At 36.7% G+C, this 26,896-nt stretch overlaps 1 protein-coding gene across 6 annotated transcripts in view; it reads right to left on the bottom strand.

Annotated features, from left to right (window-relative positions):
- EYA4 (EYA transcriptional coactivator and phosphatase 4) overlaps window positions 1–26,896 on the bottom strand; it is a 298,595-nt gene that overhangs the window by 269,733 nt on the left and 1,966 nt on the right. The gene's annotated exons all lie outside the window — the stretch shown is intronic.

Below are 26,896 nucleotides of genomic sequence, written 5' to 3' on the forward strand. Positions count from 1 at the left end.
TCGTGACTCAGCCTCCCAAGTAGCTGGGACTACAGGAGTGCGCCACCACACCTGGCTAATTTTTGCATTTTTAGTAGTCTCACCATGTTGGCCAGGCTGCTATTGAACCCCTGGCCTCAGGTGATCCACCTGCCTCAGGCTCTCAAACTGCTGGGATTACAGGCATGAGCCACCATGCCTGGTCAGCAGTACACATTTGAATTCAAGAGGATAAGTAGGCAGAGAGTTCTAGATTTAAGGTGGTGTTTTTGTGTTGGGACAGCATGGGGTGTGGAGGCTGAGAAATCATGATGGAAAAGCCCGGCTTTTTGCCTCTTAGCTCACACCCCCACCTTCCTCTTCTCCTCCTGATATACTGGTTCCTCCCCTCAAATCTGGGTCTCTCAGCCTGATCCTGATTCCTACTAATTCCTTTCTTGTTTATCCTTTCCTAGCTGGCCCATTGATCCTTGGTCCTGTAAACTGTCCCCTGGCCCAAGTAACCTAGACCACTCTGGCTCAGGTTCACCTTGGAAATGACGCATGCAAATAGTAAGTGCTGGCCACTGGTCAGCAGGCACTGAGCTGCCCAAGACTTGACACCTGCCCATATCATGTCAATCCCTCTATTCTCCCAGACTGAATTGTGGCTGGTCACCTCCTTTAGAGCCATTTTCTCCTCACTACCTTGATAACAAATTAGCCAAGTGCTCTCTTTCAAAGGAAAATCTGATGTTCTTTCTTACTCTGATAGATACATGGATTAGATAAATGGCAAAAATACTGCACTGGATTGCAAAGAGACCAGACAATTGATTGCCTACATAAACAAAACAAAGCAAAACCTTTGCATTTCTGAATAAAGAAAAATAGCCCCAAAAGTGAAAGGATACAATAGATTATGGAAAATTCTTTAGTAAATAAATATGACTATATATACACTTATTGAGGACATAAAAATTAGTGAGGAAAAGTTTAAATGCCCATTAGATGATTAGGAATGAGTAGGAGAACACAATTCATTATAAGAAAATGTAAATAATAAACAAACATATGGAAAAGCGTTCATTTTCACAGTTACTGAAATACATAAAGCTGAGCAATAAGTACACGTTTCTTGGATTATTGTATACATATTAAATGCCCAATCAATTTATATATGATAATACTTAATATATCAAAAACACCATGAACACGGTGTCCTCAACCATTTGCTAGTAACAATGTCAAGTTTTCTAATATTTTTAGAAAGCAATCCATCTATGTGCTTTAAGAGCTATAAATATGTTTAAGCTCTTTTACCCAGTATTAACTTTCCTAAGGAGTAACCTTTCCCCCAAAAAAGCCACAAAATATAAACTACAGAATAATTCATGACAATGAAACAAGTAACAGCCTTATCTTTGTAGTGGATTAATTAAACAAATTATGGTCAGTTGTGTAATACAATTTAATAGTCAAAAAACTAATTATAAAAATGATGAGAGGCCAAGCACCATGGCTCTTGCCTATAATCCCAGCACTTTGGGAGGCTGAGGTAGGCAGATCACCTAAGGTCAGGAGTTTGAGACCAGCCTGACCAACATGGTGAAACCACGTCTCTACTAAAAATACAAAAAGTTAGCCAGGCAGGGTGGCAGGTGCCTGTAATCCCAACTACTTAGGAGGCTGAGGCAGGAGAATCGCTTGAACCCAGGAGGCAGAGGTTGTAGTGTGCAGAGATCACGCCACTACACTCCAGCCTGGGTGTGAAAGAGCAAGACTCTGCCTCAAAAAAAAAAAAAAAAAAAAAGTGGAAAAAAAAAGTGGAAAAGTGAAAATTGTTGACTGTGAATTAGGTGAAAAAATAACACCACATTTTAGCTATGCTAACACTGATGTACAACTAAGAATGTATTTGGATACTGACAAATGGGAAACACTAAAAGAAATTTGGTAAAGAATTACATTTTTGGTTTCACATACTTTAATTATTAATTTTACGTTGTCTGTGCAATAAGTAAAATTTTATTTGTCTCCAATATAATAGAGAAGCACAAAGTAAAACCAAATGATGCTAAAATGGTTTCACAGGATCAGGTAAAGCTACAGCAGATAGTGAAAATGAATTTTCACAGTAGGCTCTGCAAGTGGCCTCTTTCACTTCTTCTACAGATTAAATTTCATGCCAAAATCATCTCTTTAGGGGAAGGGAATGTTTGTCTTATTTACCCATCTACAGTACCTAGCTCAGGGCCTAGCAAATTTTAGGTATTTCATAAATATTGATTGAATGAAACATACATAATGTAGGAAATCATACATAAGGTATTTGACAATGTAAACAAAAAAATTGAGTAAACAGCCAGATGATTTAACTTTTAAAATTCTTTCTCAAATGTATAGCTATTTTAGGAAAAATCTTTCCTAAAATATTTTTCTTTCCTTTTTCACATTTTTCAGGTACATAACTGACTCCATTTTAATTTTTACTTTGTTTTAGGACAATACAGATAGAAACTTTTAGACAACTATTATTTACCAAATGGGAATATTTTAACTTTTCAGAAAATACAACATTGATAATTAGTCTACCAGGTAATTTCCTACTCACCTGACCTAATAATAAAATATACTTAAAAATATTATTTATACCAATTAGAACTACTGTTTATTTACAATATAGCATGTTGCATTAGTTTCCTAGGACTTCTATAACAAAGTACCACAAACTGGATGGCTTAGAACAGAAATTTATTCTCACAGTTCTAGAGGCAAGAAGTCCTAAATCAAGGTGCTGGCAGATTTACACTTGCTCTGGAGATCCTAGGGAAGCATCCTTCGTCTCTCCCCAGCTTCTGGGGGTTGCTGACCATCCCTGGCTCATAGACGCATCACTCCAATCTCTGCCTTCATTGTCACACTATGTTCTCCGTGCCTAACGTCACATGGCCTCCTTTTGTGTGTGTGTATGTCCCTGTACAAATCTTCCTCTTAAGTACAACAGTCATTGTATTAGGACCCATCCTAATCCAGTTAAAAATCTCATTTTAACTGATTACACCTGCAAAGACCCTGTTTCCAAATCAGGTCACATTCCCAAATACAGAGATTAGGACCTAAAAGCATCTTTTAGGGAACACAATGTACTCACCACATGTGTACAATTATTACATTGAAATTAGTTTTAAGATGTCATTGAAGTATGAATGTAATATTTCCAGAAAGCATATGTAAGAATTAAGGATACTGATTGTCAGGAAAGAAGTGATAATTTTCCATATGTACCACCATCTCAGAGTACTGTTGCTAACTCAAGTGAAATTAAATAAGACTTCAGGGAAGATATTGGAGCATAAGAGACTTAAGCCAAAACTAGCCCTTCTTTGTTAACTGCCAGTTCAGAATCTATTTCATGAACTGTTGGGGAGTTATTTACATTAATGTTCCATGTTACAACATAATACTTTGCTTTATATTTCCTTGAAATTTAGATTAATTGTTACTTAGTATGACTTTTTATGGTAACGTGAATTTTTTTCTTGGCCAATCACACTAAGGTACTAAAATATTATGAGCCTAGTGATTTTATATTATTGAACCAAGTAAAACTACCTAGGCTAATTGCAGACACAGTATTATTTTACATCATAATTTAGCAATGGTTGTTATGTTAAATCCTTTAACATTTAGTTTTCACAAATATATGAGAAAAAGATGAGAACATTCTCCAAATCAAGTAAGAGAAGCATTACCTCATAATAAAGATATAAGATTAAGGAATAACAGTAACCTCATGCTGTTTTATGAGCCAATAATCTAGTTCCCGCTCTATCTCAAGACCATTCCACCAGAAAAGGTGAATTTCAAACAGTATTATTAGGTTGGTGCAAAAACAATTGAGGTTTTTCGCACTGAAAGTAATGGCAAAAACCACAATTATTTTTGCACCAACCTGTAGCAACCTCACCCATTCCATATTAAATTATTTCTTCTGCAGTTAAGTTTTCAATATATACACCATTCATTATATCCTTTTTCTTAACTCCGCTAGAAGTGAGCTACAAACTCTTGTCTTAGAAAATTAGAATTAAAAATTTAACATTTCTTCTCGTTTAAATACATAAATATCAAATTTCTATATAAAGTTTTAAGACAATTCTCAGAAATGGAATGAGGCACCATGGCTCCATCCAGATGGGAGAGACTGCAAGGTCCCTTAAGGAATGAGATGCTGAAGGAGGTTTGAGAAGTTTGTAGAGATTCTGTGATGTACACCTAATCCTCTGATTCCTTGAGGCCAGGAGTTCAAGGCTGCAGTGACCTATGATCACGACACTGCACTTCTCCTAGGTGACAAAGCAGAGACCCTCTCTCTCTCACGAGAAAAAAAAAGAAAGAAAGAAAGAAAGAAAACTGGGTTGTCCAAGCATGCTTTGCTCCAGCTAAAGAAACACGAACGTGGAGTGGAAGGGACAGATCTCAACTCCACACCACGCTGGCACGGAATGAGGACTGACGCTACACATGGAAACACTACACCTCTGGATTCTGTACACAAATGGCACAGTCTTAGCCAGTCATCAAAGCCAAACAACTAGGCTTTGTCACTGACTCCCTGCTCATTTGCTCTCCACCTTCAATATATTACCAAGTCCTATCAATACCTCCAAAAGTTCGTCAAATCCCTCCTCTCTCTCCTCACTGCCACTACAGGAGTTCTGCCGTCATTGTTCCCTGCTTGGGCCAGAGCAACAGCCATGTAATGGTCTCCTTCCCTCCAGTCCTGCTCCCTGGACGTCACTGTTCACAGTGCAACCAGAGTGATGGTTATAAAATAAAGATCTGAATGTAGTCTCTAAAAACAATTCAGAGCTTTATCCTGTCCTAAGGAGAAACCAGACATTCTTTCATCAGTCCTACCTGCAGCCATGGCAGTGTCCAGCAGAAGTACACCTCTGCCAAAAGGCCCCTTGAAGGGGCTCCGGGGGTGTTTCTGCTCCCTGGGACCACTGCCCCAAGTAGGAGTTCTGGGGATGATTCCTCTTCCTTCTCCCTCAGTCCTGTTCCATTGTTCTCGCCATTCTCTTGCCCTATCACCAGCCTCACACTGTCCTGCAACCAGAGCCCGGGACCTGTACATGAGTCTCCTGTGCGGGTACAAGCATGGCTGAGGGCTATACTTGCCTCTTGCTGCAGTGAAAAGGAAAAAAAAGGGAAAGTGGAAGAGTACATTCCCCACTGCTTCAAATCCCTAGCATATCCTTGGAAAAAGATTTACAAATTGCAGCTGCCAAAACTTTTGTTCCAGGTCACGTGCAGACCCTGGGATGGGGAAACAGGTGCCTGAAGAGTCCTACTCATGGCCTCCAACACAGTCCCTTTCCAACCTGGGTGGGGCTTTCAAGAATCTTTCTGCCTATGCAGAGTTGCCTGGGCCACAGAAAGGGTCACTACACTAAATTCTAACACTCACAAGTTGATCTACTGTTTGCCTTCCAGATTTCCAAACTGCAAGTAAATTTTCCGAAGCATATCTTGTATAATATTAAGGTTTGCCTGCATGTGTATTATACACATACAACATATCTCCCTCCCACAGATGCATATCCAGCTTAACCCATTAGGTAGGGTCTGCAAGTCTTCTCCAGTTACACCAAATTACTTGGATCTAATGATTCATCTTCCTTAGGATATGAGTCTGGGAAAATATCAGGCTAGTCCTCCTTCAGTGGCAAAACCTCTAGGATATAAAACTTGGAAACGTTTCATATCCATGTGGAAAAAAGCTGGTCTGTAGGGAAAGACAGAAGAGAAGTGACCGAGAAAGAGGAGCAAAAATGAAGATGGCAAGAAAGTCCTGGCAGAATTTAAGCACCCAGATCTTGTGACTCCCAAAGTCTCACTGTTTCTCTGCTCTTCCTGCTGCTTACTTGTCCAACTCTTCCTTGCATTTCATGAGCTATCCTCACGGCCTTTAATTAAATTCTCTTCTTTATACTGCAATGGTATAGGAAGTCTAACAGTTTATATTCCTGTTATATTATTGAGAAGTTATAGCTGTGATCAACTGTCCAGATGGGCATTGCTTTACAGTTCCTGTGCACCTAGTCACCTACTCTACCCTCCAAATTTCATTACCGGGTCTGTGAAGCTGGGTCAGGCACTGGCTGGCTCCAGCTACCAGGGAAGCATGCCAGAGAGGAAAGCCAATGGCATAAACAAAGAACACCTAGCTCCAATTCTACGGCCAACTGTTCAGAGACATGGAGATGCACATTCTTGGACTATGCACATGACTCTCCTCTCTGGCCATAGAAAAGAAAAACAGCTGAGGTGTCCAAGAAACAGATCTGGGTGAATAGTAATGAGCACCTTGCCTGACTTCAAGCTCCTTAAATGGAGCCAACCTACAAACTAGATGCTGAGCTATTTTTGAACTGTCTGTAAAGATAGAACATGGACTTTGCAAAACGGTTCATTTAACTCAAAATGTTTAAAAAATGATGATGGGGTTCATACTTCTCATGCTAAAAATTACAACAAGCTCTACTTTGTGACAATCATTTGGGTCATTTGACATAAGTTCATTTGATGACAAGTCTTCCTGGAATTATGAATTAGGATCACTTGATTTTTCACAAGCAGGTCCAAACAAGGTGTTCTATTTTGTTTGTGTTTGCTAATTGGTGATGGTTGCCTAGATAGCCTAGAAAATACAGAAGTAATTATGTGTGAATTGTCCCAGGGAGACATGTGAAAGAATTCTTAGCGCAAGCAACCTCAGCACCCCTACAGATACTAAGGCAGACTCTGCAGACCAACTTTCTTTCTCTTATGTTACTCCTATTGCTCTTCCCTACCAGTACTAAGAAATTATTCTGCTGAGCACACTGTAATGGTTCATCTAGCTGGCTCTCCTGTAGCCTGCCAGAAGAGAATATATTTGAAGTCTTTCTTAGAAGCGATCTGCCTTTTTCTCAGCCATAAATCTCTCTTCTGTGTAACCTGGAAACCTTTATTGATGAAGAGTATATGACTGTATATATTGCTTAACACACATCTGATGACTTTATGATCCTCCTGAGGAAAATGTGTTGCACTTTGAGAGAATTTAAGAATAGATCTCCCAAGTTTAGAATTGAACTCTTGAAACCCTAGAGATGTAAACGATAGTTTTGCTAGAGGGGATGTAAGTTTAGTGATTCCAAGTAAAGACCGGAATAAAATAGATCAGCTTGTGAACCCTTGCTTTTAGTACTGGATAAATGTGTGATCTTGGAAAAGCTAATTAATATCTCTAAATATCACTGTCTTGATCCGTAAAATAGGGTTTTTAATAACATTTGTATTGTATTTTGTTATGATTAAACAAAAAATATATTTCAAAAATGTAGACCACTTTGCTTGCTAGTGAGAGTGGAAGAAAATCTGTTTTTATATTTTGCTCTTCATATACTGAATTAAAACATTTTAACATTCTTTGCTGTATAGTAGAGTGGTCTCTGCAATTTCTCAAACAAATGTAATTATTTTTGACCCTCCTTAACTAAGAGTATCATACTAACCACTGATCTCCAGAAGCTACATTAACCAATTGTATTTAGATAGTAGCCAAAAGTCACCAGTCTTTTACCAATTCTCTGAACTCAGCTACGCTTGTAAAAATGAACAACACCTTGATTAAGTCATTAGCACTTGTCACCTTTTAGTTGTCATTGTGTATAACATCAAAGTTGTGACTGGTGCCTTTAGTGTTGAGAGACTGATATAATCAATAAACAATTATAGATGCACATGTGAAAAAGAAGGGAATAGGAAGGCATGAGCATTCAGTGTTAACGGGATGTTAAGAAATTTTAAGTTGGCAAAAGCAGGAGAGTAAGTACAAAATACAATGAAGACAATCGGTCATTACAATATTTTGATAATCTTAAAAGCCTTAAAATTCCCAAAACAAAGAAAGGCACATGTGATATCATTGCAACAACACATCTACTTCACATTTCTGACAAACAAGATGAACAAGAAGTGGAGTTAAGTGGCAACTTAAAGGCTGTTGTGACGCTCCAAGTGAGAAGCCAAGAGAATCTAGACTGACATGGGGTGGAAAAAGGCCTGGAGAAGAGGTGGATATGAGGGATAATATGCTAGATACATCAATAAGACAAAGAAACTATATGAATATAACTGATAAGGCAAATATGACTTTCAGGTATCACACCTTAATTCATGAGAAATTGATGATATGGAAAAGGTATGTTTGTGTTTCTGCTGTTATTGTTTTGTTGTCATTATCTTCATTTACGGCGATCGATCGGCAGGAAGCAAAAGCAAGAGGCAATCCACAGAGGAGAGAGTCTGAAAAGTTTGTCACATTTATTGGAGGGGGGCTAGAAAAACTCGGCCCACCATCAGACTCAGCAAAGAAGCCTGTCCTATGATGGAGCCTTTGGGAACAGAATAAAAGAAAATAATTACTTGAGTGAGATAAATCAAAACTTCAGCCTTGCAGAAATGTAAATTCTAAATGTTTACCACATCTGTGGTATGGAAACCTCAAGCCAAAAAAAATAAAATCAAGACTGACCTAGAGATCTGTCTGAAATCCCTAGACTCGAGGGAAAGGCAAAATTGCTCCATAGAGTACAAAGGGTTCTGAGAGAGGAATCCACCAAAAATTATAAACTACAGGCCAGGTGCGGTGGCTCATGCTTGTAATCCCAGCACATTGGGAGGCTCAGGCAGGCAGATCACTTGAGGTCAGGAGCTCGAGGCCAGCCTGGCTAACATGGTGAAACCCCGTTTCTACTAAAAATGCAAAAATTAGCTGGGCATAGTGGTGGGCGCCTGTGATCCCAGCTATTTGGGAGGCTGAGGCAGGAGAATCACTTGAACCCAGGAGGCAGAGATTGCAGTGAGCCAAGATCGTGCCACTGCACTCCAGCCTGGGCAACAGAGCACAACTCCATCTCAAAAAGAAAAAAAAAAAATTATAAGCTACATAAAGAAACAAAACACAGTAGAGAGTAGCCACAATAACAAATTAGGAATCTAAGAATTTGAAACTACAGAGCAATGTGGAAAAAACTAGATAAGTATACTTAAAACAGACACAAAAGAAATAGCAATAAAATGGAAAAGCCATACACGAAAAAAATACACACACAAATCCGGAAGAGAGCCATAAAAATGTTTTTAAAAATATGTTCACTGAACTTTTTTACAAGAAACACACTTATTAAACAGTAAATTAGATACATCTAAAGAAATAATTTGTGAACCACAAGGTAAATCTGGTAAATCTCAAGAAGTGAGTGCCCATCCCCATAAAAGAAAATAATAACAACAAAAACAATAACAAAAACACAATTATATCTTTCCAAGCAACTTTGCTATAACATCAATATCTCAGGAATCAAGGTGTGACACCGGTGAGTCATATTCTCTATTATGGGAAGGGAGGAGTCCCAAACACAACAAAGTAAACATGAGAGTTACATAATATAGCAGTAAATCTGATTCACTTAATGCCAAGTTACTGATTTGAATTGTGTCTATAATGAATACTAATTAAGAATGTAACTAAAGAAGATGCTGTTTGCCTTCCTTAAATTTGGGACACTTGAGGATAATTTTACTGATCCAGATTTTTAATTGAGGCATCCAGGAAAATTTGAGTACCCTTTTTCCTCTCAATAAATCCCCCTGTAGCATTTGAATATAACAATCATTCCACTGACCCTGTAACTGAATTAAAAGTACGGCCACTTTTACCAAAAACTGCCTTTATGGCTTCTAAAAAGCCAAAGACCTTTAAAAGGGCTGAAGTTGTAAGAATTCAGAAAATAATGTATCAAATATATTTGGTGATTTGATTCAACTCAACGTTATGCTTCCCTGCTATGTGTCCTGACTTTATGGGCAAATTTGGAGACAGATATATTAAGAGACACAGAAAAAGAAAATGAGAGAGAATGGATACAAATGGAATCCATATAGTTCTCTTTCTTTGTCTTGGGATTATGAGGAAGATAGAAATAGGTGAGATTTATTAACAGGCTGATCACATGAGTCTGTAGGTATCATACTTGAAGCTTCTTAGCTCCAATGAATAGAACCACCTCCTCTCCTTGTTCTTTCTTTTGATTATTCCTTATATATTAGTTTAAAAATCTGCTTTTCAAAACTTCCACTTTCTGGCCTGCCCAGCAGAGCCACAAACCATAAACTGAATCCTGCTTTCACATGTATGGCAGGCTGTTAGATATTAGGAGCATGCTGTCATTCGTGTCACTCCTAATCTTTCTTTCTCAAGTTAAGTACAGTGCCTCTGGTTAACGAGAGCATCTCTTCAATTTTAAAAAAATCTTTGTTTCCCAACAGGGAATTATGAGGGAATTCAGTAAGCCACAAAAGCATAATTGCCTAGGAAATGCATTAAATGGAAGGTAGATATAAACTAGGTCATAGTACAACATCATTTTTAAATCACTCAATTCTAAATTGACATATTAATATAGATCAACATTAATGTATACCAAAGTATCACATTTATACCCAGATAAAAATGTAAAGGAAAACCAATTAGCTGAAATAGAAATTAATGATGATAATCTTCAAAGCAGCAAGAATGCGCCTTTGAGAAAGACCCTAGGGTTCTGTCTGTTTGCTTGTTTGTTGGAGACTAAATTATTCTTCAGTAAAACTGAAGGGGGAAAAAAAGACTAATGTTTAAGCTACAGGAAGATGTGGTTTGCCTGGTACTTGGACGTTCTTTGTAGAATCTACAAGTTCAGCTCCCAGGGGTCCAAATGCTCTTGGACCTGAAAAGCCTCCTGGGAAAGAACGCTTCGAAGGGAAGAGTTGGAAAACCATACAAGCAGAAACCAAGTCTGAGTCCTAAGTCTTGGAGCTGCAAGAAAAGAACAAGAGAACAAGCCAAAAAAAGTTGCCCATTAAACTCTCTATAGAAGGGGAGGAGGGCAGGTGTCATCACTATGTACTCTGAGGTCTCTGTTACAGGGTACTGGGCTGAGGGAAGTTGCCAGACACTTTCCTCATTTCAAATTCCTTGTGACCCTAGAAGTTCCATCAAAAAGTGAGGTCTGACCCAGAGAAATCCTATTTGCTTTAAATATAACTCTGCAAGCTTGTGGAAAGAAATGAATTTGGTGAAGAAAGCGTGGGAAAATACTGGTTAAACTAGTAAGAAAAAGATCTCAATAAAAAAGAATTTAAAATGTGAGAACTGAAACTCAGGAAGATGGCAGAATGAGAAGCAGAATAATTTGCCCCCTCTCTCTTGATTCAACCAAATATAAAGACATCAGGTGGCAGAGATGCGGATACTAGTCCTTATAGTACTCTCTAAGAGTGCCATAGTTTTTCCTGGTCCCCACTCTATGCCCCAGGCGTCTCCTCCAGGGCTTCAGCCAGTTCTTGTTCAAGCACTTGAACAAACTAGATTCACTCCTGAATTAGCTTCAGGTGCTGCCCACAGACACTGCTATGGCCCACACTTGGACAATTCAGCTTGGTTTTCTTAATGTCTTAATTTCTTTTTCATGATTGTGAAAAAAATGTAATGAGTTTCTTTCAAGAAATATCTAAGATATATATATTCAAAATATTTATAGTCCCTAAATCAAGACTGTATCATACAAAAACACTGATTCTTTCAAAATGCATGAATGAGTGAATGAGTGCATAAACAGGCAACAGTGCATAAATGCAGAATGAATGGATGAGCACATAAATAAGCAAATAAGGCAATATACTTCTAAAGCACATGTCAGGAAATGGATAAATTACGGTTCATGAAGTTTCAGATCGAATCAGGCAAACAGAATTGTTGATTTCTATGTCTGCCATGACTCAGTGTATAGCTTTGGGAAAACCTTGTAATTTCTCCATACTTCAGTTTCTCACCCTATAAAAGGAGTATATTGCTTGAAATTTAATTCCCTCACAGCAGTGAGAGTTTTGATTCAACGTTTATAAAACGCTTTTTAGCTTCCCTGATTAATAGGCAAAATACTGTGGTAGTTTGTATAATACATTTTCCAAAAAGGATAAAGGTAACTGGTCGAATCTGATGTAAAATAATACTTTACTCGAGAAATAAGTATCAGTCATATTTATTACCTCTCCATTTCATTTGCTAAGTAATAAAAATTACTTCTAACAGAAAAAGTATCAAATTAATATTCAAGCCAGTTGAAGTGTTATCATCATAGGTCTCACCTACGTTGGGGGAAGGAAAGTTGTTTTGTTTTTCCAGCCTACCCCACATGTTTATATGGTAAAGTCAGGAATGTTGGGCACAGTTTTGAAGGCCTCTAGCGTATTCATTGGTTTCTGGCATTCTAATGCACTCTACTCTTATAACCATAAAAGTACTCTTGAGTGCTTCTGGAAATATATAACAAATCCTTAATCAATTTAAGAGTGTTTTAACTGAACACATGAAATTTCTTGGGAGGAAAATATTAGCTATTCTACATACACACAGTACTTAAGTTAGCAAGAGAGTTCCTTCTCAAAGGCACAAAGCAGTTTCCCCATAGTAATATAATTTTCAGTTTTATATGTGTAAGTCCTATTGAATCCCTTAGAATAACAGGAAATTCTGCAGGAAAAAAACCCACAAAAATTGATAGCCATATTTATTCAATGCCAGAGGAATACATTGGCTATTCTGAGTTGGACTACTTTTTAAAGGCATTAGATAACCATTGAAGATTAATCAAAATCTTAACCAAAAACTATGAGAACTGAATATTCCAGAGACAGAATTTTCTACATATAAGAACCTAACAGTAAAATCAACAGATTAATATACTTCATTTTAAAATTGCATCTATCAGATTACTTTAGCCAGCACTTGAGTAGCAATTTTCTGAATTTTGATGCATTAATTTGTATCTTCACATTAAACAGATTATGATAAGTAACAGATTTATAAATTAGTCATTGATACGACATAACTGATATTGTGACATGTGTAATAATATTTATCAACACATTTAGAATGGAGTAATGTCATTTATTATTTATACAATGTCTACACCTTTCACTTCTATGTTAAAAAGCTATCATAATATATGTAAGGTGCTTAGAACTGTACTTGGTACAGAGCAGGCTCTTACTGGAATAATAATATATCATTCCTCATAAGTTCTCACCAATCGCATGAGAGTTACAACCATTTCTCCTAATAATTCTGGCAAATATTTGATGGTACTAAGTAAAAAATGTAGTGAATATAATATATACTGATTTATTTCTTCCTACCATGTGGACTTAAGAACCATAAGTATATATAATATACATTCATAAAAATGAATACTAACTATTCTTAATTGAGAAACTAATTATATAAATTATATGTATATATTCAATATACCACTATAACGATTCCTCTTAACCAGAGCACAAATAATTACAAGGTTCACTTAAGTTGAAATTTTTGCACCTGGCTTTTGTGATAAAGATGAGAATACTACCTTAAAAGATGCAAGATTCATAAATCTTTTTTATAAGTATAGTTGGCACTTTCTATGGAAAATGCACATACATATTTCCCTATTAATCTTGCATCTAGAGGTTTGTCTACAGATATTTTTGGCAGGTGTACAAAGAGACATAAAAATCATCAATGCAACATACTTAGTAATAGTAAAAATCTGAAAGCAACGTAAACATACACCAAGAGGGGAACAGTGAAATTATGAAACATCTGCATAGATTAAATAGAAGCACCCAAAAGCATATGTACTGATGTGGAAAAATATTCAAGATTCAGCAGATCAAAAGCAAGTTTTAAGGATCAATGATCCTATTGGAGTTAAAATGTAAAATGAAAATAAATTACATCCTCATATAGTTCTTACATTTACACGTACATAGAAAAAAAGTGCCTGAAAAGATACACACCTAAGTAAAAAAACTTATCATGATTTGCAGAGATTAAGAAATGAGTAAATACACTTTTTACTTTAAATATAGCCATATTTTTTAAATCTTTTAAGAAAGTATAACATATGCACAGTAAAATAAAATACATAAATCAAAAGTTGATCACTGATGAATTTTTATTGAATAAACACTTCCACATGACCAGCAACCAAACCAAGATAAAAGACATAATCAGCATTTCAGAAGCCTCTCTCTTGCTCCCTCTGGTCATTCCTCTCAAAAGTAACCTCTATCATCTCTGTTGTAATATGTTATACAAAGTATGAATTATTTGTATTTTTTAAATAACAGAGTAAAAAAAAAACTTGCTTTTAGCAGCATGAATTTCCCTCTCTGAATATCAAATACACTCAGCAATTTATTCCAAGATATCAATTCAAACTATAACCTGAGCTTTTACAGTGGGCCAGGCACTGAACCAAGTGTCTTTCCTGCATGAATTCAATTATTCTTTACAACTCCATGAGGCGAGTACTGTTATTATTCTCTATGTACACATGCTGGAACTATGGCTTACAGCCACTCAGAAAATTATATGACCAAAGTCACATCGCTGATGAGTGGCAGAGCCTGGATATACACAAAGGTAGTGATTCCAGCTTTCTCAACTCCTCGTCAGAAACAAACAAATAAAAATGAAGTGGTAAGATGTAGAGCTGGGAGCATGAAGGGTCCCCAGCATGAAGTTCTCTTTTTTTGCTGTTTTGTTTTGAGTAAATGACTTAAGGTCTTAAGGTCACATAATACAGCAACTCATCTGCAAAATGGAAGGGTTAGGCTAAATCTCTCTTCTGATCTGATGATCTGACTCTGATAAATAAAGTGACCCACTAAAGCAAGGAGCAAATATGCTTTGTCATGATGTAGTGTAATCATGTACTGTACTATGCTCAAAAATGACTCATACAAGAAAATAAAACCACAATTTTTGAAACTATTGGAAACAATAATCTTAATTTAATGTTATTTTTGGACATAGGAGGATTTTCCCCCCTAAATAAGCAAATTGATGGTTTTTGAAGGGTCTTGCTCATCTTTGTATGGAAAATGCCTAAAAACAAACCACTAAAAACTAAACAAATTTTTTTTCCTTCCTCAATTGTGCCTGAAAAAAAAAGATGTAACTTCCCTCACCAAAAGGCCACATATATTTTTAATAGATACATCTGGGATTTGGGCTCCCCACATTTTGAAACACTGACACAAACAAATACAGAACATGCTTTCTCTCAAATGAAATCTATAATTCTGAGGGTTAAAAATTCGTCAAAATAACATGAAATTGATCTCAGCAGAAGTCAACCAAAGAGATCAAAGTTTGTTTCTGGAGAAAACTAGAATTATGAAGACCATAAACTTCAACTAGAAATCTGTCTTTTAAATGTCAGTTTATTGAAAATACCAATGTATGCTGGACATACCTTTCCTTCCACTAGAAAATCAGTAATACTTTGATACAAATGAGGCTTTAAATAAGTTGGAGTAGAAAATCACCAATAAACCAGCTTCCACGACCACAAGCAAAAGAGAACCAGTTTTCCAAAAAGTAAACAGGATTCATCCTTTGTAGATGTCTGGTTTGAGACCTATGCCCTTTAAAGACATGCATGGAACAGTGCAGTTACCTAATTTCCATCTATATCCCCAGGTGTTGAGGTTACAGAGGGAAAAAAGGTATGATCTCTCCCCTCTGTGAACTCAAAATCTCTCTAGCAGACAGACACATATAATGAACACCAATACACTGTGCTGTTATATTAATAGTCCAAATAAAGTGCTATGGTATTACACAGAGAAAAGAATTAATTCTGCCTGAGCCTTAGGGAAGGCTTCACAGAGGAGGTGACATTTGAGCTAAGCCTTGAAAGATGAGTAGATTGTTTTTTTTTTTTTGTAGTTCAGGTAGGCAGCAAAAGAGCATTAGGCAAGTAGGTTAAGTGAGTTGGGGCCATGGAGGATAAGGGTGGTGAGAATATGCTAGGGAGAAAAAAAGGAAGTGACTGATGGCATTATAAGAAATAAAACATTTATAAGTAAGTCTTACCACATTAGGACCCACTATACGAAGAATCAACCTGAGAAAGGAGATATGTGACTTGAATTCTCTGCGGGGTTCCCTGATTTATGAACCCAGGAAGTGCTCATTTGGAAAAACAGAATCTCTGGGTTTTTGGCCGTTCTCCAGTAACTAAAGGACTACTAGGCTTCCTGTTCAATATCTGGCATAAAGTGCCTGGATGGACCTGTGGTTTGCTGTGCCTTCTTCGGACCTCCCGTCCATGAATGAAGCAGAACTTTCCCCCACCATCTGTGATTTAAACCCCTGTCTTAAATTCTCCGCGACACTCCCCGAGAACGACCCCCACCTGTCATTGGGTTGCCCAGCACCCACTTTATGTCTCTGCTAACAAGTAGCTATGCAGGGTCCTTCTCCACCTAGGAAACAGAAAAATATTTTGGTCAAATACAGTATGCTGTATTTGCAGCCACTTTGCTACCTAAGCACACATTTCAAAATTAAAGCACAAATCAAAGGAAGTGAGAGAGAAAGAGAAAGACAGAGAGAAAGAGACAGATTGTGTGTGTGTGTGTGTGTGTGTGTGTGTGTGTATTTTCAAGTACTTCTACCCTGCCTACTTGGGCATCAATTAGTAAATGATGTGAAATCTCTAGGTTCGTCTGACTACTTCCATGATTATCTACCTAATACAATTAAAGTAAAACCACTAAATTAGACAATGCATATGTGTAGAATTTCAAGTACCTTTGCAACTTCTAACAAGATAAAAATTATCTACTGTTTAGAACTCTTAAGAAAATTAGTCTAATCATATATTTATAATATTAATGTTTCATATTTCCGAATAGTTTTGAAATTCAACCCAAAACTCATATGGGAAAAATTATCCTCTCTCACTTTATGTGAACATTATTGTTCCCATTTTGTTCTTTGCGAGTGATTTTTGAAATGTCTTCCATATACGCTTAAATTATGTAAGAGTAGTGCCCAGACAACAGTCATATTTACTTACATCAATTATGTATCAATTCATAGATAAAATGTATCGGTCAACATCAAACCCATAGAATGAGAACATAAAAGTTTGCATCTGAGAATTCACGAAAGAGAGTTTTTACATGTAATATATTCATTTTTACTTTCTTCCAGCTGTACAAATGTTATTAACTCAAGATCTTGAACTTGTGGTTACAACTGAAAGTTAAACATACTTCTTTTGAAAAGTTCTCATTACAAATGAACAAATGATTTAATTCATTAAGTATTTTAATATTGAGCAGTTGTGATTATTGGTAACTTTACCCTTTCTAACACTACAGACTTAATAAAGTAAAAGTTTCTTATTACTGAATACTTACCCACAGAAATGGAAAGGCAATGGTCATTATTCAAAAATAGTTCCAAAGTATCCACTGACAAGTAACAGGAAGAACCGACACATAGGTGATTCAAATAAATATTTACTTCCTATATACTGTCTCTCAGATATTGTTCCTCCCACCCACATATTATTTCCAGAAAAGGAAAATATGCTGGAGATGGTCAATCTGTGTGAAGCTTATCTGTATATCCCCTCTGTGGAAAGTTAATCTATCAACACAGACTAATGAGAATTGTTTGACTTCATGTTTAAACTTGGGAGGAAGGGATTAGGATTCTCCACACTCGACTGGAAGTAGAACAATCCTCTTATGCAGAGCCCTGGGAGTTTTTTGACTATATCAAATGATATTACGATCTGCTTAGGTTATGGGTTCTCAAGAAGAGGCAATTTTGTTTCCAGAGAACACCTAACAGTGTCTGGAGACACCATCATTACCCAGGGGAGGGAGGGTTCCTGGCATCCAGTGACACCACTAAGCATCCAACCAGACACATGACAGTATCCCCTGAATAAATTATCCAGCTCAAAATGTCAATAACCACTGCTTGAAAAACTCTTATTTAAATATACTGAAGAATTCAAGTACAACATCAATATTATCATTTAAAAAAATATAGAGATACACCTGGTAGCAGTTCCAGATAAGATGTAAAAATGAGACCTTGACAATTAATACTTTAACTTTCCTTTTTCCTTCAGCCCCATCCTGCCACATAACCATTATATCTGAATCCAAGGACCCAGTGATAAACTCTATAAGTAGAGGTACTAATAACCTCCTACTGTCTCTCCAAGGTAAGAATCATAACAATATGTAAAGTTACCTTTTAAAAAGTTTACATTGAGTTCACCAAGCCCACTACTGAAAACTATACAAATTCTCATAATTGTACCTTCAGGCTAAAAAAAAGCAACTGAGGAAACTTAAATATTGGCTATAAAGTACCACCATTATACAATGTGCTTAAAATTGCTTAAAGTAGTTGAGGAACCACACAGATTAAAGCTCTAAAGAAATCTGGATTACTGTCTGTGGAAATATTTAATAAAAGAAATACTACTGCACAATGTAAATGGTCAATGCCAACCGTTGAGCACCTATAGTGTCTTCTCTTAAGGCTCCAAATACAACCTCGGATTTGCCAAGGACCCACAGTATCTAATTTATACTTGGACTGTTGGACACTCCACTTATGCTCACCAATCCATAGCCCCCCAAAAAAGACCTTCGGCTCTAAATACCTCTGGAACATTTGGGGGTAATCTAATGAAAGATACTCAATCATAGTAATAATAACTGATGCTCATATCAAGCACTACTCTAAATATATTTACATATATTTACTCATTGAATTCTCATCAGAACCTGTGAGGCACGTTCTGTTACACATGAGAAACTGAAGCAAAATCCATTTCAGTAATGTGCTTGATGTTACAAACTCTTCAACGTCAGAGCTGAGGTCTGAACCCAAGTGGCCTGGCTCCATATTCTTTTTTTTTTTTTTTTTTTGAAATGGAGTCTCACTCTGTCATCCACGCTGGAGTGGTGTGATCTTGGCTCACTGCAACCTCTGCCTCCCGGGTTCAAGTGCTTCTCCTGCCTCAGCCTCTTGAGCAGTCGGGATTACAGACGCCCACCACCATACCCAACTAATTTTTGTATTTTTAGTAGAGATGTGGTTTTGCCATGTTGGTCAGGTTGGTCTCAAACTCCTGACTTCAAATGATCTGTCCGCCTCGGCCCCCCAAGTGCTGGGATTACAAGTGTAAGCCACTGAGCCCAGCCCCCATATTCTTTCTACTTAGTCGCTGTGCTATAAGAAGAACTGAGTCCCTCAGATTTCAAGTACTATGAAATTACCAGAGATTTTCAGGATCCTTGGCTTATCCACCAGATCACTGACTTCCCAGTGGTAAGAAATAAACACACTTCTACATTCACATATACATATATATAACCTAGGTCTGGATTCACAGCTGCAATTCTACTGGGTTTATACCAAAAACCCCTGAGGTTGTTCTTGAGGTAGTCTCACCTTGTAATGGTCACTGCCCTTCTCACTGTTTCCAGTCTCAAGTGGGGGATGTTCAGTGTCACAATCTCTGCTCTCATTCCCAGTCCCTTTACTCATTCATTCAATGGGAATATAACAACTACCTACTGACTATATGTCCAGCAGTGCACTGTGCATTAGCGATACAGAAATGACAAATACAGCTAATCCTTCCAGTAAATTATTAGCTTAAAGCAGGATTTAGACTAATGTAACCTATTACATTTCAATGTGGCAAGGGCTACGTTAAATGTAGAAGCCGGATGCTTTGGGAGTAAAGAGAAAGAAACGTCCAACTCAGACTCTGGAGGTCAAAGGAACTTATCAGAGGAGGTAACATTTTGCGCCTTAAGTCTTGAAAAAGCAGCAGAAAAAGATATTTGCAGGGGGAGAGGGGTAATGTTTAAAATCATTCCACACACAAAGAAATGAAGTGGAAATGTCCAAGGTATAGTTGAGAACTGCAGTTTTCCATACAGCTGGAGAAGAGAGTTGTGAGCGGGGAGTAAGAGATGAGAAGAGCAACTTGAGCAAGGTTCTCAGTATGAAGGGTTATCTTCCCTGCACAGAATTTTGGAATTTGCCCTATAGGCAGCAGGCAAATTTTTTAGGGAATTTTAAGTCCAGGAGGGACCTAATAAAAATCATGAACAAATGTGGTTGAATATCTTAGGGATGGGAGAGAGTGTCAGAGACAGCTCCAACACAGTCCAGAATGGGCCCCCAGGAGAGTAATGAAGATATGATAACTATACTTGTTAAGACAAAGACATTAATATGAACAAGCATGTATAGGACAACTGTCCACCTAAAGCTAATTTGAATACCTGAGGATTAAACCTGTGACCTTGGTTACAACAATTATCTCTCTAAATATTCCTAGGAATGGTATGTAAAACTATAAGAATACAATGAAAGCGCCAAAGTCTTCAAAGCTATGCAGAGTAGAAAAGAACTCTATCCATCCCACTCTAATTTGCAAGTCTTCAGCAACACTGATAATGAAAAAGCATTTAACAAGCATTTACCAAATACCCACAACTTTGCTAACCATTTTCATAAATGAAACCTTTAAAAACTAAAGTCAACAATTAAAGGAAAAAAACTAGACCTAAATTAAAATTCTTCACGGGTCAACTAAGAAAAATAACAGTAGCATCATCTTATCAACTAAAGTTAATGCAAAAAAAAAAAAAAAAAAAACAGTAGAATTGCAGTTCTTGACAGGTTTATTGAGGCTTGCATGCTTAAGTTACCTACTAGAAGCATTGTTTGAGATTACTGGGAAACCTGCAAAAGGAAATCTGAATGTGATTCACCCACTACATGATTAAATTTGGCGAGAATGACTTGAGTCATAACCATACATGAATATATATTTGCATATAAGTGAAAAGAATTAGGTAATGTAGAGATCTGTTGATTACCCCAAGTCATCATCACTTTCAACATACTGAAAACATTAAGTTAGAAATATTCAATCTCTTAATCAGAACATTCGGTTCTTTTCAAATCTTTTAACATTAGGGAGTTCAAAGTCAGAGGTGAAATATAATGAATAGATCACTCCGTTGGGTATACGCAGAGGTCTGTGAATTGTATATATGACCTTGTGGATAATGAGCCCTCCCGGTATGTGGTACACCTACTTGATTAGGGATAGAATTTCAAACTCTGTGCTATTGCTTTTGTGAGTAGAATTAAACTTAATGGCACATGAATGTAAATTTTTATGATTTAATTGTAGTCTTTCACAAGAAATGTCCCTTTCATTTTAAAAAGAAAGGGGGAAAGGACAACAGAAACAGTAGCAATAATTTACGTGAAAATCTAAAATCATGTCAAGTTAGGCCACTGCTGGCGTTTCTTCTTAAAGTCTTTAGAGGAGGAAAGATGTTCTAATTAATAAAGTCAACCTTTGCAGATACAAGCCCTTTGTGCCTCATTCAGACCTGGAACTACACGTAGAGAACATTTTGATCAGTTTTAATTTTCTCAGCGCTAAAGCGAAGTTGAAGATTGGTTAATAAGGATACTCAAGTTATACAAGTGAGAGTAGACACATCTTTCTGCGATATATCACACTGGGAGATGTTTTACGGTATCTGACAGTCTGATTTTTAGTGACGCCACATGAACATGTTAGAGGAGGTACTCTGAATTAACCCCTTTTGTCAGAAGACTCAAATTTTTTTGCAGCAGTTTCCATACATTGAAGACACTTAGAGAGAATTCCAGAGGCGGCCACGGTGAGAGGGTACTGTTGGTGAGTCATTCTCAGGCCACCTACATCCTGCTTCACCCAGAGCAGTGGCACATTTCTCTACTGGGCATATCGTCAGTTTCCACGTAAATGAAAGGATCTGTGGCTGAGTATATAAGTAAATAAAAAAAATAGAGCACCACTGCTTCAGTGGAAAAATACTATAAAATTGTAAAACAGGTTATTAACAGCAAAACAAAAGTGTTTACCTAGAGAAAACCTTACACATGCGATAACCAGATAAATTGAATGTATTTCCAAAATATGGGTGTCTCTATTATAATTTAAACCTGCCTCCAGAAGTCCATCATGCACTCTTTAATTCTTCAAGCCTTATTAGTTGGTTCAACATAAATGTGCGGATTTGAGATTCAAAACCAGCATTAAAACAACAAAATACACAAACAAAGAAAATACAAAGTTGATAACATTTAACCAATTTGGACAAGGCTTGAAAAGCAAAGGAAAATTCTACATGTGAGTTAAATATTTAAAAGATCTGGTCATAAATTCTTGATAATTGGGAAACACTACAAAATATAGCATTTCTCCAAATTCAGTCATTTGCTGTCCAGCCTTCATGACTGTGGTTATTTAGGTCATATTCTTGTTCACTGTTACTTAATATGTTTCTTCAGATATTAATTTTTTTTCTTTGACTTCAATACTTTTTTTGGTCTGGTCTCAAACAATATAGCCCATGAAATTACAGGTCTAATACAAAATTTAACAAATTTTTCTAATATTCAGTTATCCTTACATAACTATACAAGTATTATTAAAACAAAATTTCAGGTACCACCTAAAAATGGTGGTATATGACTGATGGAAGCAAGTGTCCAGCACACGCTTAAGGATAAGGGTGCTGGCTTCACACTGGGGAGTTAGGACCCTGGCTCCACTGTGCTGCATGACTGGGTCTCAGCTTCCCTATCTGTAAAATGGGAATAACAAAAGTACCTAATTTACGGCATAGTTAAAAAGATTAAAATTAGCTAATCCATATAAATGCTTAAAACAGTGTTTTGCATGAAATTCCTTAGTCAATGCTAGCTATGATGTTATGATGGTGAGAGGGATTAATATTATAGTAACAATGACAGCCAAATTGCAATTATCTAAAGACTAAAGTGACCACTTTTATTTAAAAATACACTTTAGGATATAAATATACAGAAGAAAATATGTTCTCATATTTGATACCTACATTAATATATGCCTTGGTGATATGAAAGCTATTCCACATTGGTTTAAAGCAATTTCACTTTGAAAATATTCATGCGATAATAGGAATCAGACTTTGCCTAAAAATCATAACCTAAATAAACTACCCATGCAGGAAAAAAAAAAAAAAAAACTAAAAAATTCTAACACGATAGAACATACAGGTCTTTCTGCTACAGTCCAAAAGTACATTAAAATAAAATTACTTACTGTATATAAATAAAAGCTTTACAAATATGAACATGCTGTATTAAAACACTTCATATTGGGAAAAAAATGAGAATTTCTGGTATTTTAGAATGGTGTCTTTCTTCATCATTCATGCACTGAAATCTCAGGGTAAGAAAAGGGCCAGACCAACTCTGAAAGGTTTCAAATATCAAACTATACTATTGTGTCAGTGCCCTAAGATCAATTAGCACCTTTCAATGACAAAAAAAGGTTACAGTGAGACTCAGAGGTGCACTCTCTGAAACTGTCTCAAATCACTATATAAATGTGGTTTTGATAACACAAAATGGTTTCTATTTTAAATTAATCAGCTTCATCTCTTTTTCTGGAGGTGTGAAAGGGGTTAAGGGAGTAAGAATAGTGGTGCTCATGTTCAGTATCTCTTTACTAATAAAAACACGGATGGAGAAACACGAAGAATGACAAACTTCAAGCGTAAAATGACGTATCACCAAGGCGTATATTAATGAACAGCTCCACAAGCAATACTGAGTGACAGTAATGTTTACAAAGTCTTCAAACCTCTTAAAAGCAATCAAAGTTGCCTGTACTTCTTTTGAATGTGTAACTCTTGCTCATTTTCTTCCACTTAAGTTCAAGCTAAATGACGCCAAGTTTGGCTCCAAAAATTATTTTAATGAATATGCAGTGTCCCCTTCATTAAAACACATCTAACTATAAGATGCAGTATTACACATATTGCATCTCAACCATCTCCAAAGCAAATGCCTGAAACAGCATGTCATTTCTTAGTTTAGCAGGAAAAATTCATGAGAGAAGCAGGTACACTGCAGTGCCACCCCATTCCCCCGGTGTTGATTTCCTTCACCTAGTAACCATTGTAATAAAATCCCCCAACTGTATTTCTGAATATAATTAGTTTAAGATACTCTACAGGGAGACACATTATAAGAGTTTAGCATTTAGTTCATGTAAGAATAATATCCATTTGGAAAAAGAAACTGTCAAGATTATATTCTCACTGAAAAAAAGAAGAAGGTGTTTTGATAGAGGTTTGTTCAGCTCTTCAATGAGAGGATTCAAAACGTTTCCTACTTTTGACAGCACGCTTTTCTATTTATTTCTTAAATGAGTGATCTGAAATATTTACAACCAGACAGTACCTAATTTTAGGTTTTAAGTGCTTTAACAGCTCCATGAAATATGATCAGCAGCTGCAATACAGAACTATGGTGAATAAACTCCTTATAAACAGGGGCCTGTTTTTACTGAATGTCCAGTGTTCTTGCATTTACCTAATAGAAAAAAATGATAATGAGAAAGCACCATAAATACTCGCATTCTTAAATTACTTAACACTTAACTAAGTATTGAAAAAGATTATCTCCCCTCTTTTCGAAATCTGTATAAAACCTGTGAGGTTTTGTGGGGCAAAATAAGTTTGATTATTTGAAAGTCAGAATGTGAACTTCCTAACATTCTAACTTTTTATAACAATTGTCATGGTTATATTCTACCTTTCTAAATATTCTAAATAATCTAACTCCAATGCATAAAATTTAAAAATGAAATATCAAGCCATATAAATATATTTTTAGACACAACATCAGTCATTTAGAGCTTGCAACAGAGATTGAAAACATGAAATTGGATACTCTATTTCCCGTGGCTATGTAAAATTTATTTACACCCCAAAGTACAACATAAATAAAAAGGAAACTCTTAGAAATGGAGAACTTGTTTTTCTTTTTTTTTTTTTAACCCAAAGAGGCTTATCAAAAGAAAAAAAATATATAGCAAAATGACAATAACTCATCTGAAAGTCACCCCTCAAAAAAGAAACTTCTATGCAGACAATTTTTTTCTCCAGCTTCCAGAAACCCTCTGAAATTCAGCATCTATTTTTCTTAACAATTAATAATAATGATTATTCCTTTTTATACAATCACTCCTTTTTATACAAATCTTAAGATTTTTAAAATTTTAAAACTTAAACATACTACTTAAAAGAAAGGTTAATTGTGAATACATACATATATGTGAAACGTTTTATTTTGGAAATGAGAAATTCAATTTCAAATATTCAATAAATACTAATAAAAAGAAAATAACTGAATAAATCTTATTTTAGCTATAATTGTGAACCAACCTGTAGTTACAATGATCTTTAAATATTGAAACATACTATTTTCAGGAAATTTACAAAGAAAAACACAGTTTTGAAAACCATATTGATTTTAGACCTTTACTTCTTATGAAAGACAAGTACATATCCCTAATAATCAAAGAAAGGAGCCGTTTTCAACAAATCTAATTATGTTGCTTTCAAAACTGTAGCTGTCAAAGGTTTTAACATTCTTGTACAGTCATTTCTAAATACTGGTTTAACTTTGAATGACTTACAACTTTTAATCAGGTGGAACAAACTATTTTTACGGTTTATAACAATAAATGTGGGTGTAGTTATATCTGCTTTCGATATTGTTGCCATAAAAATCAGATTCTGGCAGTCTTGCTCGACACAAAACAGTTCGTCTCTTGTTACTATTGCTTTTTGTTTCTTGGGATAATGCTATTTTTAAAAATACACAAACGTCTTTGAATGCAGTCTCCTAAAACGCTCCATATGACGTATCAAATATTTTTGGGGGGGATTCTCTCCCTGCCCCCTCTAGTTTTTGGTTCTTCAGGTTTAAGCTTGCCAATAACATTTTAAAAGACCAAAAAAAAAAAAAAAAAAAAAGAGGCACTCATTCTACTTGAAACCAAACTGTACCCGGGAAAGGAATTCAAGTGCAATCCTTTCCCTAAGGTTTTCAAAACAAAAACAACACAACAAACAAACAAAAAAACCATCGTCAACTTTCAATCCTGTCAGTCACCTACGTGTAAGTGAAACTTCAGAAGCTGTTGATGGGGAGCCCGCGGTTGTTAAACGCTCCTAAGACTCCCACCTAAATCCCGCAGGAGCCCGCACTGAAACTGACAAACACCCGAGGGTTCACAAAGTGGCTGCAGATGAGAAGAGGAACAAAATGCCATATTCCAGGAGATGTATTTCGCTCCAACAATTACGTTGATCCCAGGGTGCCAAGCCAAAAGGGGTAAGGGAGAAAGAAAACTGTTAAGTATGAGCTCTTAATGTGAAACCTAACCTGTTGGTTCTCTTAGGTATCAGATTTTGGAAGTGTCTGTAATGACAGCCAGGAAAGCAAACTAATGGCCAACGGCCCACTGGGTTTGAACACCAGACTCCTGTTACCTCCTCACAGATCAAGTACACAACACACACGCACACGGAGTTGCTCCACGTGGAACTGCTCTGGAACCAAAACACACGCCCGGGCGCTATTCTGCACCTTGGCAGAAAGGGCAAAGGGACCTGCACCTTCCTCCCCTGCCCTCAGGTTAAGATTCATGAATGACTCTCTAGGCCCGCTCGGGATGGCGGGGAAAGCGCAGGGGACGCGGTGAGAGAGGACAGTTTCCACACCACCCTCCCGCACACACTCTCACCCCAGGCGCAAACCCGTTGTCTTCATAGGAAGGAGAAAGAGGGGTGGTGGTGAAGGGAGACACTGTGCCCCCAAGCAGGGAAGAGATGACAAAAATTAAATTGCGCTCTCCGCTTTCGCCCCAGCTCTGCCACCCGACTCGGTCCGCAAATTCCCTAATCGCTCCGAACTGTCCAGAATCTCGCAGACAAAGGGAGAAAACTCTTTCAAGTGCTACCAAACGAAAGTTCGGGTTGCTGTGCGGCGCAGAATAAAACAAGCACACACACGTCTACTTCCAAACTCCGCTTCAACACGCTAAAAATC

The sequence above is a fragment of the Mandrillus leucophaeus genome, unplaced genomic scaffold (assembly GCF_000951045.1).
Source record: "Mandrillus leucophaeus isolate KB7577 unplaced genomic scaffold, Mleu.le_1.0 Scaffold864, whole genome shotgun sequence".
NCBI lineage: Eukaryota > Metazoa > Chordata > Mammalia > Primates > Cercopithecidae > Mandrillus > Mandrillus leucophaeus.